A 17,416-nucleotide genomic window follows, 5' to 3' on the forward strand; every position below is an offset into this window, starting at 1 on the left:
GAGACCACAAAGGAAGAACACAACCAGAAAATATTACCGATGGACACAAAACAACCGGGAACTTCCCACCTAGACAAACAAGAGGAAAAAGGAAGTGAAGAAATGCAGGATGACCAGATGCAGGACGAAGGAAACTCAGTTGATCTTCCTCCCATCCCAGCTGCAAAGGACAACGTCCCAAAAGAGGAGGACAAGGGACCATCAAAAGACTGTGAGCTGGAAAGTGAATTGAATACAGAAGAAGAAAGTGACGAAAGTGTCACTTCAGTGTCAAAGTGGAAAAAATCTCAGCAGGTGGGTGCAAAAAAACGGACGAAAAATACTTCGAAAGGTAGCGAGAACACAGTAGCGAAGAGGAGATCAGTGAGAGAGGTAGGAGGTATGAATAGAGTAATGAACAGAAGAAGTAAACCCTAAAAAGGGAAATTTAATTTGATATTTCATTTGTTGTGTGCATTTTTTTTTTCAACGTTATGAGGGACGATCGGAAAGTACTATTAACTGTGTGCTATATTATTCATTTATTAATGGTATATACCACTAGAATATGTACTATTAATATTAATGGAATCTTTTCGCCTGTAAAATGTAAAATGTTAGAAGAATTTGTACGGGTACACTCCATAGACGTATTGTTTTTGCAGGAAGTTTGTATGTGTGACTTTCCATCAATATATGGTTACGAAGCGATAGTTAATACTGGTATCAATGGCCGTGGGACAGCAACACTGGTTAGAAACGGTCTAACCATTACTAATGTAAAAAAGTTAGTAGATGGGAGAGGCATTAGCTTTCAAAGTAAGAACTATACTTTTGTGAATATTTATGCCCCATCAGGCAATCAAAATAGACAGTTACGTGAACAATTTTACAATCAGGACATTTTATATTTGCTACCGTTAAATGAATCTAAAATAATATTTGGGGGTGATTTTAATCAGGTATTAAATCCCAGCGATTGTTTAGGAGCTTATCAAAAGAGTCCAGCCCTTGCAACATTAATTGAAGAATTGCATTTGAAAGATATTTGGTTACAGAAGAGACAGGATATAATATTTACATATTTTAATAATAAATCTGGATCGAGAATCGATAGGTTATATACAAATACAGATCAAATAAAAAATATAACATCCATAGAAGCATTGCCAGCGCCCTTTACTGATCATATGGCAGTAAAAATGGCAATTAACCTGGAAGAAACAAAACTAGTCAGGGGTCCTTCATATTGGAAGCTAAATATACAGTTATTAGAGCTTCCACATATCAATGAAATATTTGCACAAAAATGGGCCGACTGGTGTAAACAACAAAAGTATTACAGTAATCATAATGACTGGTGGGTTCGATATGTAAAACCAAAATTAAAAACATTTTTCTGCTGGTATGGAAAAGAAAATGCAAACGACAGAAATGGATTGATCAACTTTTATTACCAGTGTTTACACGAGGCATGTCAAGGGAGAGATGTCACCAAAAATTACCAAGCCATACAGCAGTATAAAGCCAAAATCTTAACACTCCAGAGGCAACAAATGGAAGGCATAACAATAAGAACCGATTCCAAGAATTTAATTCAAGATGAAAGAACTTCGATGTATCACTATGTACAGATGCAAAAACAACAAAACACACTCATGATAAACAATCTTGTGGATTCAGGTGGAGAATCGCATGCGAGTCAGCCAGGAATCATGCAAACATTTTATGACTATTATGGGGAGCTTTATCAAACCGGGGAGGGGGAATCAGAAGCAAGAGAGACAATACTGAATTCTTTAACTAATGGTTTGCAAGAAGAGGATAGACAACTTTTAGATACTGAAGTAACAATAGAAGAAGTATATGAAGCGTTACAAACATGCAATCTTAAAGGAGCACCAGGAAAAGATGGTATTGGTTACAAGTTTTATTTGCAGTTTTTTGAGATTATAAAATATGAACTAATCAAAATCATACAAGATGCCTTTAAAAATGGAAAAGTTTTACAAAATGAAGGCATCATCATATTGATACCGAAAAAAACACATGCAAAACAAGTAGACGACTACAGACCAATAACATTACTAAATTGTGACTATAAAATAATGGCAAAGATCTTAGCAAATAGGTTAAAGTTAATTTTACCACGGATACTCAGCGAGAAACAAACATGCATTGGCAAAAAGCATAACATATTCAGTGCAGTTGGAGGGATTCGCGATCTGATATCCTATTATCTGGTGCAGAAACTTGATGCATGTGTGCTTGCTTTTGATTTCAAAAAAGCGTTTGATTTAGTGTCGCATGACTACCTGTTTGAGCTGCTAAAGGCATATAGATTCAGTGATAAATTTATTAATATTTTGAAAGGTTTCTATCAACAGGCAACATCTCGGATAATGGTCAATGGATTCCTGTCGTCCCCAATAAATATAACAAGATCAATTCGGCAAGGATGTCCACTAAGTATGCTCTTGTTTGCTTTAACCCTGGATCCTTTGCTGCAATATATCAGGAAAACTACTCCCGACGCGATACACGCCTTTAAGGAAAACCAAGTGTTTGCTTTTGCAGATGATTTATCCGCTTGTATCACCACAAACGAGCAAATGGAAAAAATGATGGCAGCGATACATATATACTGCCGTGCTAGTGGGGCCAAAATAAATATGGAAAAATCAAAGGCGCTACCCTTTGGCACATGGGATCAAAAATATCCAGATATAGGGATCCCGTATGTACAGGAAATTAAAATATTAGGAATAATTTTTCACAGGGACGAGGAACAAATGTTAGAATCCAATTGGCAAAAGATAGCGAGAGACATTCGCATACAATGTTATAAAATGCGAAGCAGACAGTTGAACATGATACAACGAGTGTGGTTTTTGCAAACATATATGTTTAGTAAATTAAACTATACGGCCCAAATGATCCCAATCAATCAAAAATACCTCAGAATAATGAATTCAGCAATTGGTTGGTTTATGTGGTATGGCCATTTTTTTCGAATACCACTATCCAATCTATGGCAAATGAAACTAAAAGGAGGATTGGAGCTCACAAATATTGAGATCAAATGCAAATCCCTATTCCTGGCAAGATCCTATACGCTCTATGGCATCGAAGATTCCATTACATCATTATGGATACAGTTATGGACGGAGGAATTTCCACCCCAAAATCCGCCAGATCTACGGAGATTGAAAAAAGGACCGTTATATCTCCGAAGTTTGATGCAAGAATTCAGTTATGTGGTGCTTCCGCCAAAAGGTGAAGATGTAAAACTCTCTCAATACTTGTATACACTGTATCACAAACAGTTGCAGATACCAACTCACCGCATTGAAAAACATTTTCCCAATAACAGATGGCAAAATATTTGGAAAAATTTAAATAAGAAATTTCTGGATACATCAGTGTATAGTGTTTGGTACAATGTAATACATGATATTATACCAACTAATGAACGCTTACATAATATCAATAGACTAACAACTGATAAATGCAACATATGTGGAGAGATAGACACCATTGAGCATAGAATAGTAACATGTAATGGAGTACAGGAAATTTGGAAATGCCTAACGACATATCTAGGACAAATATGTCGAACATCACCCCAATACTTTCAACCGTCGATGTGTACAAGACCAGATTTCAAATATTTTCCAGAAAATAAAAACAATGCAGTAATTTGGTTAATAGCTAATACAATATATTATGTATTTTGTAAAAAGTATGAGAGCAATAGCATTTTGTTCACACAGTATTTAAAAAGAACTAGATGGAAAATGTTACAATATCCAAAAATGTATGAGTATTTTGGAAACTACCTCAGTGTTGTTTAGAAAACAATAATTATGTACTTGTGGTGTGAAAGTGTAAACAGGTATTTAATATATGAAGAAATGTATATTTATATTACAGGTACAAATACATGTTTACGCCAAAAATATTGTATCAGATAGCCAAAATGGGACTCTTACTATAATACTTACTATGTTAAAAATTCTATACAATACTTTAACAGAATTTATGTAAGAAAACAGACATATTTTGTATATATGCTGATAAAATAAAATTTTGTTAAAAAAAAAAAAAAAAAAAAAGTCGGTAACGCGTCTGACTACCATGCTCAAGGTCCCGGGTTCGATCCCCGGCCGGTTCAAATCCGGGAACTTTTCTAACGATGGAAGCGGCCCCGGCGCCCACCCAGCGTCGAATAACATGGGTACCTGGGGGAAACCCTGGGGGGTAAAGGCGGTCAGGGGCGTGATGCTGATCACATCACCCCCACTCATGACCGGATCAAGAAAGTGTGGGGCGTTACCCCCACACCCCCTATACGCCTTCATGGCATGGTGCTAAGCACAGGGGAGCACTTTACCTTTTTTTTTTACTTTACCTTTTTTAATTTTGATCAGTTGTTAGAACGCTACTAGTAGTGAAAAATCCCAAAAGACCCTGCCCCTCCTCGCAGTGATTCAACCCCCCTCCCCCAGCACCCCCCAAACATTAATTTCGCAGACTCTCCGTTATTGACCTATATCTCCGTAACCAATGGTCGTAGGCAGGTGATTTTTTTTAGTCTTAGTCCTCATTACATGGACTACCAAAAATATTCTGTTTATGTTTTCTATAATGTTGGTGATTTTACCGTAATTTTAAAAATAATATTTAAAAAGTGAATATTTTCTATTCCTTTTTGAAGTTTTTGCCTTGTAACTGTTGAACAAATTAAATGACAAGAAATTGTTTAGAATAAAAGTTGTTGCCCTTTGTATAAGCTTTAAAACGACATAAAGTGTTAATGTATTTTCAGTAATGATACACCATAGGAAGTGTCTCTAAAAGGAGGATAGTACCAAAAAGGCGTGTCTTTATCACAGATCGGCGGTTAAGTTCTGAATCATCGACTTTTTGATAAAAAAGAGACTTGGTAGAATTAATTGCTATACCACTTAATATATGTTCAATCGTGTAGCCAATCGCCATCTTCGTACTGACGGCCGCCATTTTGAAAAGACACCGCCATATTGAATATTTTTGATTTGATATATCTCGGGAACGATGCCACCTATCAATTTCCGTTTATTTCAGGAATCTTTAAAATGCTGCAAGCTTTCATAATATAACAATAAATATATATTTTCGATAAATAAAAATAGTAGTTTTGTAGAAAAATCACTATTTATAATATATTACTTGAAGAACGGCGAGTTAGAAGTCTTCTTAATTCTCGAACCAAACAATAGTATTTTATATGTTGCAAGGTTACGAAATGTTTGTTAGAAGATTTTAGACGAAATAAACCCTTATAATACTTTTCATGAGAAATGCAATTTATATAAAACTTAATGCGATTTATGAAAATAGGATTTATTGAAATTTATACAGAATTAAAGTGTTTTATTATTTGAAAGAAAAAAAACATGCTCATTATAATTGATAACAATATTACTGAAATTTGATTTACAAAATACTTTGTTATGAATTTCTCATTATAGCAGTACATGCTGATGAAAACAGCAGGTAATTGAGTCTCTTCTTCACCTCCAGTCAATCCCGTTTCCTCTCAAGTTTTTATTGGTCTTTGCCCCCTCGAGATACTACTATCGTAGAGACTTACTTTCTTTCGCTTGCTCCACATATTCCTGGGACAGAGTGTAGTACCTTGTGCTTGGTTGTAATGGTCTTGAGCGTGAAAAACTAACTGCAAATTGCACAGAGATTTGATGAATAAATATAGTTGTTTTTTTTATGAAGACTATTTCCCAGGTGAAAGTTTGAAGTTCTGTCTCATTTAAATTGTTAGACTGCGAGTTTTGGGCTTCTTTAGTTCCTTTCTTGCACTAGTCTTCAAGATTGAGATATCTTGAGTCAGCTTCTGTGTCACAATTGACAAGGTATACACCCATATGTTGTTTGTAGACTGCACACGTTGTAGTCTGATTCGCACGTGCTGTTTTCCTCACAGGTCAAGCTTTACGAAATGAATCCCTTGTACCAAATAATAAGGAATTTTGGTTTGATCCAGAGTTTAAATCTAGCCTCTTCCAGCAAGAACACCGCCATGCATTTTAAGACGACCATTTCAACATGGAGCCTCCCAACATGATGACTCTCTTATAGTCTCCATATAGTTGTAGTCAGTCCAGAACCACTGAATCCGGTTCAATATTTTGAATATTGAATGGTAGCAAGCAATAAATTGGAACTGGCATGGTTTCAAAATATTTGCTGTTTTTGTGTGAAGTCAAACCCATGTTACATCATTGTGACTTATTTAGTCATCTATAAATAAAAGCAGCAGTGCTGTTACATTGCGTAGATGAGTTGAAGTTTGAAGTGGTATCCAACCTATATTGCACAGTGTGATTACTATAAACTCATCTGAGTTAATGAAGTTCACAAGATGTCAACACCAGTCGGTTTCTTTGCTTGCAAGTTCTTAATTCATCCAATCTTAAAGGCTGAAAGGTTCTGAGCTTAAGTCACTCACTCACTCTCTAGCCTTCTTAAACCCGAATGTTTATGGCTGCAGCAACACAAACCTTTCATCTGTTCCTATCCTGGCCAAGTTCAATCCAATATTTTCCATCCTTACAGATTTCCTTTAGGTCTATCTCAACGTTGTCCCTCCATCTTCGTCTTGGCCTTCCTACAGGTCTCTTACCATCAGGTTTCCCAACAAGAATCCTGTAAACTCTTCTTTCTACTCCCGTTCGTGCCACACAGCCTGCCTACCTAAGTCTTGTTGATTTAACCATTCTACTAATGTCTGGGCGTGAATACAGATTATGCAGTTCTAAATTATTTAACCTTATCCACTCACCTGTCTCCTCATCCCTTCTAGGTCCAAATATTTTCACAAAGATTTTATTTTCAAATATTCTTAATTTATGTTCTTGTTTTTAATGTAATGAATCATGTTTCATATCCATACAATACTACAGACATAATTACTTTTTTGAATATTTTAACTTCTAGTGTCTTAGACATTAAACGAGAGGATAAAAGTTTATAAAGATAAATGTGTTCAGAGCTTAAGGCTTTCTGGAAATGTGTAGTTATTGGGAAACATCCCAATCGTGTTACTCGTTTTGGCATGATTAGAATGGGCTATCTTGATTCACTTTTGTCAACATCAGGATGTTAGAATAATAAAATTTCAACATCATGAAAGAACCTCCAGCACTTATTGTTACAGGGTTGTTATCTTTTTTGAGAGTGCACTTGTTGTCAACCCAGCTCTGCTGATTTCTGATGGAATAGTACAGAGCGACAGTGGTGCTTGGATACCAATGGCTGACAATATTATGTACTTGCTGGTTATAACTACAGAGAAATCATAAAATACGCCGCAAGTAAACAGTTCACTAGACGTTCCAAGTGATAAATTGAAAATCTTTCCTCCACAACATTATGCGAATATGAAGGATCCGATTTTGAGACCTGCTCAAAGAAGTAAAACGATCTCATGAAAAATTCATAAAATATTTTCTAAATAATTTTCACTATTTTCGTATCACCAATTACATTGAATATAGGTCATTCCTTCAATCTTATATTCAGAAATCTAATTTAGTTGAATAAAAATTGTATTTATCTTAAAAATGTTTTTAAGTTAAATTTATAAATATAAAAAAAATAGCATTTTAAGAGTTTATTTCGTCTAAAGTCCTCTAACAAACATTTCTTAACCTTGCAAAAAATAAAATACTATTGTTTGGTTCGAGAATTAAGAAGACTTCTAACTTGCAGTTATTCAAGTAAATTATTATAAATAGTGATTTTTCTACAAAACTACTATTTTTTTTTCAAAAATATATTTATTGTTATATTAAGAAAGTTTACAGTATTTTAAAGATTTCTGAAAAAACGGAAGTTGATAGGTGCCACCGTTCCCGAGATATATCAAATCAAAAATATTCAATATGGCGGTCTCTTTTCAAGATGCAGGCCGTCAGCACGAAGATGGCGATTGGCTACACGACTGAGCATATCTTAAGTGGTATAAGTCCTCCCCGATGGCGCAGTTGTAGCGTCGTCGCCTTGTAATCCAGGGGTCCCGGGTTCGATTCCCGGTGGTTCGGATCCCACTTTAAACTGTAGGTCCAGTCCCGGTTAGCCTAACTGTGCATAAAGTGGACTTAAAACAACAAATCAATCCAATCCTTAAGTGGTATTACAATTAATTCTACCAAGCCTCTTGCTTTTATTAAAAAGTCGATGATTCAGAACTTAACCGCCGATCTGTGATAAAGACACGCCTTTTTGGTACTATCCTCCATTTAGAGACACTTCCTATGGTGTATCATTACTGAAAATACATTAACACATTATGTCGTTTTAAAGCTTATACAAAGGGCTAAACCTTTTATTGGGAACAATTTCTTGTCATTTAATTTGTTCAACAGTTACAAGGCAAAAACTTCAAAAAGGAATAGAAAATATTCACTTGTTAAATATTATTTTTTAAATTACTTAAACAGAATATTTTGGTAGTCCATGTAATGAGAATTAAGACTAAAAAAATCACCTGCCTACGACCATTGGTTACGGAGATATAGGCCAATAACGAAGAGTCTGCGAAATTGATTTTTGGGGGCGCTGGGAAGGGGGGGGGGGCACTGCGAGGAGGGGCGGGGTCTTTTGGGATTTTGCACTACTAGTAGTGTTCTAACAACTGACCAAAATTAAGCTTTTACGGAATTATTCCCAACATGAAACCTTTATTGACTGGGCAATTTCCCTCATCGCTCTGGCAGCCTTGCAAAATTTTAAAAACGATAATATCGTACGCACATGGCAAACAGACCGTATTTTTGTCTCCAAGTCTGTTCGTGTGGTTTAGGAATTTCTTAAGAAAATGTTTTCCTCCCCATCCCCTTCACACGCACACTCACACACACACTCACCTGTTTTTCAAGGTTGATTATGTAGTATTTTGGCATTAAGTTAATGGCTTGTATAGCATTATATGCTAGATAATTTCGAAGGGAACATGATATATAGTAATTAATGTGGACAAGCTGCAACCTAATAATAATAGACTTGATTGATTGATTGATTTGATTTATTTTACTTCGCGTCTTGTGCCAATTTTGGGCAATTTGCGAAGATGCGGTGAGTGATGATATGATGAAATTGATGAATGGACACTCACAAACATCCATGCCCAGGCCAGGATTCAAACCCGGGACCTCTGGTGCGATGTGCTAACCACTCCGCCAAAGGATATAATAATAACGTGACAGACTAGTGGCGTATTTTAGATGGGAGGAATCGAAGTTGAGATCGCCTAAATGCCTGGAATCAAGTAATTTGTGGCTGTAATAATTTGACTTAAAATTTGTAATTAGTCACGTATTGTCCTTATATAGGGTAGGCCATATTGATGGGACACATTTCAAATGCATATGTGGAGCATGTAGGAAGCAACATTTATTACCAAATATATGGAAAACACTGCCAAAGGACGGGAGTTTTGCACTGTGTTCAGTGTTTGAAGATCCAGGGACGTCCTATGGATGTCTACTGGGCATTCCGGGACATCGTATGGATATCCAGAATTTCGTAAGAATATCCAGAAGACGTTCATTAGACATCTCCTGGATATTTGTGTGCTGTATTGGATATAGTCTGTGACGTGTAAAAAAAACATGTTCGAGCTGAAATGCTCCAAGCACAGTAACTGGATATTGGCATATCTATCTGTTTATATATTATGTTCCTACTATATATTTAACGATTGCTAATGAAGATACTTTGTATTACACCTTACTAGTCTTGAAATCCAGTTTTAGCTATGTACCATTTACAGTTTCCAAAATAGCAATCTCCACATAACTCATATATTATAAATTATTATTTTTTCGGAATTTTACTAAAATTATTATTTCTACTTTTATCGCTGTAAAGTCGATTGTTGTCACATTGTGACTCTCATTGACAGACAGATGGACCGATTGAACAATATAATAATTATCCCGCTATATCGGCACCAGACATTCTTTCACTTCATAAAATTATATCTTTGTATCTGTAGTAGTTTCGTAAGAACCAACGCATACCTATCGATGCATAAGGGTAACAACATTTTCAGATTTTGCACACCCAAAAGCAGAACATTTTCAGTTAAATTGACAACATTCATAGATGTGACGAATAACTCCGAAGAAAATTTAAATGTCCGAAATCAAAATTTTATGTTCTTTAGTTCTGACATTTTTTTTTTTTTTTTTAAATTCACCGAAAACGAAAACTGAGAATTTTTGGCCAATGCACGAAGTTAATCTGGTAGAGTGTGGCAGCTGCAGAAGGTGTGCAGCCGGATTAAGAATAAATTAGCTCTGATCGAGGATTAACACTCGGGAGGACACTGTTAATCGCCTTCCGAATTCATGACTTCAGAATCGATTCTCGAATCACCAAGAATAAGTGGATTTCCTTTAAGCAGAATAGAAAAGAAGATGGAAGAGCTTTACAAGGGATTAAGGAAAAGAGAGTTGAAGAAAAGGAGTTTTATAGCTACTAGCTCCGTTCGGCGATCCAGACAACTGCAATACACATCTGAGAGCAAACGCGTGACTGCCAACTTTCGGCTTAAGATCATCTTAGCTGAAGCAGCGGACGATAAAACAAGTCGCACGCGGTCTGTGGATGAAACAAGTCAATGCAACAACTAGAATACAAGCTGTAAAGGGATAAATTACGGAGAATTAATATATTAAGGAGAGGATGAAAAAAGTAGCTACTATTCTCGGAAAGGGGATAAATATGGTATATCTTCTTTGGTCATACGTTTAATTTAATTTAAGTAAGTGAGTTCATTTTCATATTCAGCTTCATAATTTTGCGAGTTCAATAAAATTATTTATTGTGAAGAGAAGAAAATTTTACCACGTTAGGTATCATTATGGATATATCCTTAGCATTCATTAAACATTTTTCAAATCTTGCGTCAAAGCAGAAGTCGAAGTCACGCTCTTCGTTCTTTGAAGCAGACGAGATATTCAGTGAACGTGGTTTTGTAAAACAATGAAATTCTCTCTTCTTATACTTCAAGCCAATATTTAAATATTTTCAAAGTATCATTTGTTTATCTTGAATGCAAAGAATGTTGTCAGACATCGCCAAGTATAACTATAATCATCCCCGCAATATCATTACCCCAAACCGCACATATCTCCACGGACGCCGTCATCTTGCAAGATCTTTTGCAGACGAAACGAGTGAACTTTTTTTTTTTTTACTTCCTCCGGTTGTAAGATGGCTGTTAGCCGTCTGAATGGCCGGACGCTTTTACTCTGTAAGACGTGACGTCAACTTCCGCCGGCCGGACGCTAAACGTGCAAGATCTTAAAGACGACTTGAAGTTGTCTGGCTTGCCGAACGGGTCTACTATCTTCTCTTAGAACGAAACGTCAAATTTTACTTCCTAAGCGTTGGTGACGAATGTTCTTCCCTTACAAAAGCTGCCACAGAGAGCCACAGAGAGAAACTGTAGCATCGCCTTTATATTTATATGCAGCAATGAACAATAGTAAAAGAAGTATAAAAATGACACTGGACTGAAAATATTTAACATTTTGTAGCAATATGTAAAATGTGAAAGAAAGATATGCATGCAAGTTGAAAGTAAAACATCATTAAAATATTTACTATTATTGCTAGAACTACAACGATATTTATTGTTAATACAATAGTTTAGTGTATTAATGAGATTCTAACTAACTAACTAACTAACTCGCAATCATTCTTAAAGCCCTGCAGCATCACAAGCCTACCAGCTGTCCCTATCCTGAACAAGATCAATCCAATTAATTCCACCCTTACATATTTCTTTTAGGTCCATCTCAACGTTATCCTCCATCTTCGTCTTGGCTTTCCTACTGGTCTCTTACCATCAGGTTTCCCAACAAGAATTCCTGCCACATGGTCTGCGCACTTAAGTCTTGTTGATTAAATTATTCTAATAATATCTGGACAGGAATACATATATGCAGTTCTGAATTATGCAATCTTCTCCACAAACTTGTCTTCTCGTCCCTTTTATGTGCAAATATTTTTCTAAGGATTTTATTTTCAAATACCCTTAATTTATGCTCCTCTTTTAATGTAAAGGACCAACTTTCACATCCATGTGATACTAATATCGATTTAATAATCCTTTAATAGTACTCTATAAGATATACTAAATAGAAGTACCTCTAATATCAAACGTTCTACGTTCTGTTTAGATAGGACATAAAAGAATAAGAATTCTGAATTTTCAAGCATTTAAACGAAGCTTTTAAAATGCAATGCTTATAACTTTAGTTAAAGAAGGGAGCCCCTGTTTACAGAAATCAGTTTAAAAAAAGCAACACGATGATCTTGAAATTGCATACCCGTATCACTTTACACCCATGACGTAAACACTTTCTTTTAGGTGATAGTAATGACAGAACTACTTTTTCATTTTCAAGTATGAAAAATATAAGATAATTCTTTAATTAAAGAAATCGCAGCAACATTTGTTTGAACAAATAAGTCAGTATTCAATATCGGAATGAAGTTGTTGTTTTTATTATGTTATTTTACATTTTTGATAACGTAGTTCCGTGGCGGAGTGGTTAGCACAGCGGACTACGAAGACAGGATTCTCGGCATCGAATCCCGACCTGGGCATGGATATTCTTTGTGAGTATCCACCAATTTGATCATCCTGTATTATCAGCCATCCTCATCATCGCGATTAGCCTAACGACCTCCTGCGCTACGACGCAACGAGTGCCGGGTTCGAATCCCGCCTTGGGCATTGGTGTTCTTTGTAATGCACAACCATTGTTTCCATCTTCAATTTCATCAAATCATGAATTATCTTATTCGTGATTAGTTAAAGGTGGCAAAAAGTGAAATAAAATATACCCCATTAATGGCGATTATATAAATGTTGCAGAGAAACGAAGTAAAATAAACCAATCCAGTCAATTAATCAATGGCTTGTGACATTATATACACTTGTTATTCGATCAAATCAAGAATTGTCCTTCTAAATATGAATTGGAGCCGGAGAACACTGTCTGCCGAGAACGACCAGCCATTATAATGGTACATTCGTATATTGAAATGTTACATATGGGGCTTCCCCGATAACGCAGTAGTAACATCGTCCACTTGTAAACAAGGGGTCCCGGGTTCGATAACTGGTTCGGATCCCACTTTCCAGTCCCAATTAGCCTTACTAAGCATAAAGCCTAAGTATAAAGTGGATTTAAAACATCAAATAAATCAATTAATCATAAAATGTTACTTACGTGTTTCATTCTTTAATGCTATTATTTGGCCAGTGTTTCTCTAGAGACTTATTGGCTCTAAAATTATTAAATTCTGCTACGTGATTGCACTTTCAAAAATATTTTAAAATTTAATTTAATTTAGTTTCATAGTTCGCTCATATAGTAATATTGTTTATTTTAAAACTTGTATACTGTATTAATAAAACTGTAGATATTTGTGTCCTATTTATCTCCAAAACTATTTTCGTATGTTCTAACGAAAGCACGTCCAACACGTATATTTTGTAACTGATTAGAAAAGGAGCTAAATATACTTGTAACTCATGCACTAAAATAAAATGGTTTCTATTAGTCTAAACTACAGTCAGTTCTTTCGATAACAAAATTTCTATCTTCTTTTGGGCTTCAATATTGTGATTTAAATTTTGTGATATAAACTTAGTGTCTACGCCATAGCCATTTACACTTGCCATATTAATCCATCAGCAGGTAGACCTGCGCGTATGACCAATTAAATATGTAAGTAGCTGTTTCAAATTCCGATATCAGGTATTCTTTCACAGCTTTAGATTTTTCTGAACGTTTCTACTTTTTAAACTCAATCTCTATGCGATGCAGATATTGAGATTTTTTCGTGATCCAATTGCGGTTCATTTATTCCTCCTGGAATCTGTGGAATTTGGAACTGTGTTCTAGTCTGAATGGCGCGCTTCCAACAGGACCATGCCGGGGGCCAAATGAATCTAACAAACCAAAAGTTATTTTCAAAAGGGAATAGCAATCGTGTTTGCAGCAACATTATTTCGGAACGTACGTGACTTCATGGCACGGTGCTATGTGTACTGGAAACTTTACCTTTACCTTATCAGTATGGATTCGTACAGTATTTAGAGGTACAAAGGGTAGTTCAAACAGAGACAGGCTTGCAAATCAATGTTCGGCAAACATTCTTGGTAGAAATCTAGAAATCTGTCTATTATTTTAAATTGAATCATTCATCGAGACCATTTAAAGAAACGATGAATTGATATTACTAAAAGTATTGCTCATGCGCACTCCACGCTAGTTCTAATTTCAAATAAAACTATAATTTGTTTGTTCGCCCGACTGCAAGATCGAATGATAACGTGTCGTCGCACTTACTATTTCTCAGGGCTTGCTGATATATTGATGAGGGAAATAATAATTAATTAGTGGTCATTTAGGGAAAATATATATATATGCAATGTACGAGGGTAAGTCATTAAATAACAGGAATTTTATTCTAAACTTCATGGCGATTGATGCACAACAATTTTTTTTTATTTCGTGGTTCAAAATTATTCCTTAGCAAAACCCCATAAAGGTGTCGTGTCTATCGAGCAGTATGCGTCTGCGCAGTATCTCGTACAACATGCCGCTCCACTTTTGGCTTGCACCGTGGAAGAGCAACGAAATCTAATTCGTTTTTCGTGGTCAGGTTGAACCTTCTTAAATCTACACCAGAATGAAGGTTCAGTACGGAGACAATTGTTTAAGTCAGGGGAGAGTGTATGCGTGGAAAGATTTAAAGGCAGAAGATGAAATATCAGTGATGAACACCGGAATGAGAGGGAAGCCAGTTCGCGTGGCAACTGAGACAGTGAAACGGTAGATCGACTAGTGAATCCGTTAATTTAGTGCACATTTTCCACAAATGGTGAGGTAGACCAGTTATTTCAGGTCGAATTTACCTTAATACAACGATCTGAAAAATATAGACTTCATCCTATATTTCTATTTCTGATTGGCCCATTCAATATAAAATTCTCGTCAGCAATCGACACCAACGAAGCAAATCAATGTTCGTTCTACTCGAACAGGTCTGAATGCAAAGAGTCCATAAACACAGATATCAACGTAAAATATAAATGTAGCCTATACCATACTATTACACCAAAAAATTGTCATAAAATATGGAAGTATTATGAAGTATTATAACTTCCTTTTCTCAGTGAAAAGCGTACTTTGGTATTGTAAGGACCTCCATTTATTGAATCAGCTGGGAAATTCCGTGCAGTTTAAAAACAATACAATCTCGCAAACACCCCTACAGTGGAATTCGCTAAACGAACATTAAGGGAACTCCCTTCCTCCTAACGGCGCTTTTCCAGTCTCACCATCGGTTCTGATGTCGGCGGACAAGTTTTCTTCTCGTAAAAACTCGGTGAATTTCATTGTTTTACTTCTGCAATGCAGATTCTCTTTCGTCCGTTCCTTTAAGGCTTTTTTCACTCTATAGCATCTTTCGCCGGGTTTGATCTTCGATTAAGAAAATAAAAGTTGAACAAGTACCCCCAAGATAAATATAACAACCTTCTTATCTACGCCATTTCTTTATGAAGTTTTTAAAATATTCCGTTAAATGTACGATAACATAGCAATTAAAGTTTTGCTCATGCACTTAATTTTCTCATCGTCTTTTCCCTTCTACATTGTTCAGGCTGTTTGTTTAATCTACGGCGGAATTTCCGTTGCACTCATACAATTGATTCACACATCGCAAATTTTAGCACACAACACGACTTTCCTGTGTCGTCGTCATTTACCCGCAACGAGAAAAAAATTGTCATTGTCGTTGCACAAACAAAACCAATTGTCGTACAACAAAACTTTGAACCTTCCTCTATCCCGTGATGTATGGATTATGTTTCTGTAGTGTATTGTTTCTTGAAAATAACATTTTGAAATCTCTACTTTCTTTTTGACTAGCCTTGTATATCTTCAACTTCCTCGATTACAAAAAAAAAAAAAAAAAAAATGTTTAAGCAGGACTCTTTGAACTGCAGCTGGATGAAAAGAGAATACAGCATTAGCATGTAATGCTAACTGGACATTACTAATTCGAGAGGGTACATATTCATTCGTCTACATGTATTCGAATTTCTTTTTGACAGTGGTGGGGGATTGAGGCTAAGGAAGACATGCGATTTTGCTACAAACCCGCTACACTAAGCAATCACCGCATTCGTGCTAAAAGTACAGTTGTATCGAAGGTTCGATCCACCACCACCGGCCAAGAAAAATGTGTTCACCAGAAGACTAGACTAGTGCTCTCTTGAAACGCAGCTTAAGAACAAGTACTAGGAAATATATAGAACCACTGTCACTAGCAATTACATAATACTTAGAATAAAATATAGGGGAAGAATAACTTCACTCTCTTCATTAGTCTGCGTTGTTTACAGGAAGCAGCGTAAGGAAGAAGGATTCTTACTTGAGTGTACAGTCACTGGCAATAAAAATGGGACACTGTGAATACTGGCTTCCCTGCAATGTGTTATGTGTGTTGCCTATCTATACGACGATAGCATAACTTTCCATTGGAAATTTGTTACAGAAGCTTCCATATTCCCGTAGAATTAGGCAACACACATAGCGCATTGCAGGGAAGAAAATATTCCACGCTTTAGGTATCAATTTTTTATTGTCTGTGACTGTACATGTATAGCATTCAGGGATCAACCCGTCGAATATGGTGCCGTATGCTAGTTGTGCCGTTACTCTCCTGTGAAACATGTGAAATTAACTTTAGCCATACCCCGAAGCGGCGTGAAAAATTGGAAACAATATCCTGTGTAGGGTAAGATGGGGCTGATCAAACACAGCTAACGACCTTTTAATGTCATATTAATGACACCCTATGTATAAGATGCTGCCTGCATACCGTAGTTTATGTGAACATGCAAACAACTTTTCTCGGTAACATTTCTGTTTGGTGTGTCTTTTCGGTGCTACGAACGTTCAAAAAGCCCATTTTGCCACCTGTATGCTGGCAACCCAACATAACATTAAATCGCTTCTGTGACGTCGCTTCCTGTTGTGAAACGACGTGTGTCAGTGTTACAAGGAACACACATATCCTGCTAAAATTGACATACTACCAACAATATTATGTGTTTTAAAATTAGCGGGGAACGTGCCACCCAAAGGGAAATAAGGCAATGATAGGAAGAAACAATGGAAAACAAATAAAGTATGCAAAAGAAAGAGGTGGAAATGGAGATAGAAAGTACCTCTTATCAGTAGCGGCTTCTGCCTATTCGCACGTGCACACCCAAATAAATCTGCAATGCAATTATTTTTTATTATATACTTATTCACTGAACACTATCACCTTCAAAACA

The sequence above is a fragment of the Lepisma saccharinum genome, chromosome 14, assembly GCF_977018435.1.
Source record: "Lepisma saccharinum chromosome 14, izLepSacc3.1, whole genome shotgun sequence".
In the NCBI taxonomy this organism is placed as follows: domain Eukaryota; kingdom Metazoa; phylum Arthropoda; class Insecta; order Zygentoma; family Lepismatidae; genus Lepisma; species Lepisma saccharinum.